The 4,058-nt window shown below is 39.5% G+C and overlaps 1 non-coding gene across 1 annotated transcript; it reads left to right on the top strand.

Annotated features, from left to right (window-relative positions):
- The first annotated feature begins 2,073 nt into the window (after positions 1 to 2,073).
- Positions 2,074 to 2,180, top strand: LOC115895095. The gene has a single exon (XR_004055286.1). It is a non-coding gene; the product is annotated as a U6 spliceosomal RNA (small nuclear RNA).
- The last annotated feature ends 1,878 nt before the right edge of the window (positions 2,181 to 4,058 follow it).

Genomic DNA, 4,058 nt, shown 5'->3' with positions numbered 1-4,058 from the left:
GAGGTTAGACACGGGGGCTTTGTTCAGAGCTGGAGCTTGATAATAAAGAATCCCACCTGTCCCGAGGAGCTGAAGACATTGTGTGTTGTTTTCTGGGCGGTCTCACTGACCTTCTCAGATTTCGAGTTCCCTGGAAACTTCACCAAACCAGTGACTCACACCTCTGTGCCCAACCACCCAAAGCAGTCCACTTTGGCCCTTCTATAAGGCCCTGGAATTCAAAAACACTGGGTATAATGATCAGAGAGCTCCCAGCCAGCTCCTGGTTCCATGACTCAGCTGTCATCATGATAGATGTCATGGACAATACCCAAATAATTGTATGGGACACAGTGCCTGTCCTTGAGGTGCTTGCAGACTGAAGAGCCTTTGTGAGAATGTCTTTGCAGGTCACGTGAAAAGCTTTCAGCTGCCGGGCAGAGTTGGCTCTCCACTCAGTGATGACCTCGTCCACAGTTACCTGCATCAGTGGTTCACAGCCCAGGTGGCACATTAGAAATCACCTGGGGAACCTTAAAAAAACATGGATGCCGAGGACCCATCCCAAGACATTCCAATTCAATCAGTCTGGCATGAGGCCCAGACAGCAGCGTTTTGTAAGAACTCCCCAGGTGGTTCTAATGTGCAGCTAAGGCCGGGAACCAGTGGCTTATAGAGAGCACAAAGAGATGAATGACTTAATTACCCAGTGGTACAAGACTATTGCCTGTGTTGGTCGCAAAGTTATCTCTGTGGTTTGTCAACTTCTTCAATCCTTTGCGGGTAGGAATCTTGGACCTCAAATTAGAGATTTTCATCTCCTTAAGCCAGACCTTCCCCACTCACAGTTATTCTAAAGGCACCATGTCCAGTAGTTAAGAGTGTGAACCTAGGCTCAGGACCCTGGTCTCAAATTCCTGTTCTCGAATCTATTTCGTATAAGACCACAGGAAAAACAATACTTAACCTCTGTGTGCCCTCAGTTTTGTCACCTATAGTTGTGGACAGTTCTAATAGTATCTCGAGAGTGTTGATGGATTAAGTAAGTTTCTAGGATACAAAGGTGTTCGGAGAGTGGCTGGCAATCGTGAACACTCAGTACGCATTATTTTTACCACTTGGGAGAAGGGCCTTTCAGAGTCAAACCAAGCAATTCCTTTTATAATTCTCCCTTTTGATTACTCTTCTCTTGTCCTTAAGCTTGACTTTTTAACTTGTTGCATGCTCCTGTTTTCCTCTTATTCATCTACTTCCCTCTTCCTCAGAATGCAATGATCAAGACCGTAGGCAAAACCTTCCTTCCTTTCAGCATTCTAGTTGTGAAAGGTTGCCCTGGGCAGAAAGCAGCCTGTAATAAAAATCCCTCAGCGGTTTTTTTACGTTTGGAAGCAGCATAAAGAAATGTGTATCAGTTTTGAAAACAGATAAAATTGCTTTTTAAAAAATATATATGTATTTTAATTTTTTCCATAAGTAATGGGGGTACAGGTGGTATTTGGCTACATGAGTAAGTTCTTTGGTGGTGATTTGTGAGATTTTGGTGCACATATCACCTGAGCAGTGTACACTGCACCGTAATTGTAGTTTTTTATTCCTAGCTCCCCTCCCACTCTTCCTCCTAAGTCCCCAAAGTCCATTGTATCATTGTTATGCCTTTGCATCCTCATAGCTTAGCTCCCACGTATCAGTGAGAACATATGATGTTAGGTTTTCCATTCCTGAGTCACTTCACCTAGAATAATAGTCTCCAATCTTATCCAGCTCACTACAAGTGCTATTAATTCCTTCCTTTGCATGACTGAGTACTATTCCATCATATATATATACCACAATTTCTTTATCCACTCTTTGTTTGATGGGCATTTGGGTTGGTTCTGTGGTTTTGCAATTGTGAATTGTGCTGCTATAAACATGCGTATGCAAGTAAATTCTTCAAATAATGACTTCTTCTCCTCTGGATAGATACCCAGTAGTGGGATTGCTGGATCCAATGGTAGCTCTGCTTTTAGTTCTTTAAAGAATCTGCACATTGTTTTGTATAGTGACTGTACTAGTTTACATTCCCACTAGTTCATGTAGAAGTGTTCCCTGTTCGTGCTCGCTTTGGCAGCACATATACTAAAATTGGAACGATACAGAGAAGATTAGCATGGCCCCTGCACAAGGATGACACGCAAATTCGTGAAGCGTTCCATATTAAAAAAAAAAAAAAAAAAAAAAAAAAAAGTGTTCCCTGTTCATTGCATCCACACTAACATCTACTGTTTTTTTTGATGTTTTGATTATGGCTATTCTCATAGGAGTAAGGTGGCATCACATTGTGGTTTTAATTTGCATTTCCCTGGTCTTTAGTGATGTTGAGCACTTTTTCATATGTTTGTTGGGCATTTGTATTGAGAATTGTCTATTCATGTCCTTAGCCCACTTTTTGATGGGATTGTTTGTTTTTTTCTTACTGATTTGTTCAAGTTCGTTGTAGATTCTGGATATTAGTCCTTTGTCAGATGTATAGATTGTGAAGATTTTCTCCCACTCTGTAGGTTGCCTGTTTACTCTCCAGTGTTAGGTTCATATATGTTTAGGATTGTAATATTTTCTTGTTGGACAAGACCTTTTACCATTATATAATGTCCCTCTTTGTCTCTTTTAACTGCTGTTGCTTTAAAGGTTGTTTTGTCTGATATAAGAATAGCTACTCACTTTTGGTATCTATTTGCATGAAATGCCTTTTTCCACCCCTTTACTTTAAGTTTATGTGAGTCCTTATGTGTTATGTGAGTCTCCTGAAGGCAGCAGATGGTTGATTGGTGAGTTCTTATCCATTCTGTGGTTCTGTATCTTTTAAGTGGAGCATTTAGGCCATATATATTCAATGTCAGTGTTGAAATGTGAGGTACTGTTGCTTTCATCATGATCTTTGTTGCCTGTGTACTTTTGCTGTATTTTGTCCTTTGTTTTTGCTTTTTAACTTGAATTTCTGTTTTATAGGTCCTGGGTGATTTATGCTTTGAAGACATTCTGTTTTGATGTGTTTCCAGGATTTGTTTCAAGAGTTAGAGCCCCTTTTAGCAGTTATTATAGTGGTGACTTGGTAATGGCAAATTCTCTCAGCATTTGTTTGTCTGAAAATTACTGTATCTTTCCTTCATATATGATGCTTAGTTTCACTGGGTACACAATTCTTGGCTGATAATTGTTTTGTTTGAGGAGGCTAAAGATAGGTCCCAAATCCCTTCTAGTTTGTGGGGTTTCTGCTGAGAACTCTGCTGTTAATCTGACAGGTTTTACTTCATAGATTACCTGGTGATTCTGTCTCACAGTTCTTAAGATTCTTTCCTTCATCTTAACTTAGGATAACCTGATTACAATGTGCCTAGGTGAAGATCTATTTGTGATAAATTTCCCTGGTTTTCTTTGTGATTCTTGCATTTGAGTGTCTAGGTCTTTTGCAAGGCCAGGGAAATTTTCCTCAATTCTTCCCCAAAATATATTTCCAGACTTTTAGATTTCCCTTCTTCCTCAGGAACACTGATTATTCTTAGGTTTGGTCATTTAACATAATCCCAGACTTTTTGGAAGCTTTGTTCATATTTTCTTACTCTTTTCTCTGTGTCTTTGTTGAAATGGGTTAATTCGAAGACCTTGTCTTTGAGCTCTGAATTTCTTTCTTCTACTTGTTCAATTCTGTTATTGAGGCTTTCCAGAGCATTTTGCGTTTCTAAAAATGTGTCCAAAGTTTCCTGAATTTTTGCTTGTTTTTTCTTTATGCTATCTATTCCTTTTAATATTTCTCCCTTTACTTTTTTTTATCATTTTTTTATTTCATTGGATTGAGTTTCACCTTTCTCTGGTCCCTTCCTGATTAGCTTAATAACTAACCTCCTGAATTCGTTTTCACGTAAATCATGGATTTCTTCTTGGTTTAGATCCATTGCTGGTGAACTGGTGTGATTTTTTGGGAGGTGTTGAAGAGCCTTGTTTTGTCATATTACTGAGGTTGATTTTCTGGTTCCCTCTCATTTGGATAGGCTCTGTCGGGGGAAGATCTAGGGCTGAAGGCTGTTGTTCAGATTCTTTTG

This window comes from Rhinopithecus roxellana, chromosome 19 (assembly GCF_007565055.1).
Source record: "Rhinopithecus roxellana isolate Shanxi Qingling chromosome 19, ASM756505v1, whole genome shotgun sequence".
In the NCBI taxonomy this organism is placed as follows: Eukaryota; Metazoa; Chordata; class Mammalia; order Primates; family Cercopithecidae; genus Rhinopithecus; species Rhinopithecus roxellana.
This window is presented reverse-complemented; position numbering and strand designations above follow the sequence as displayed.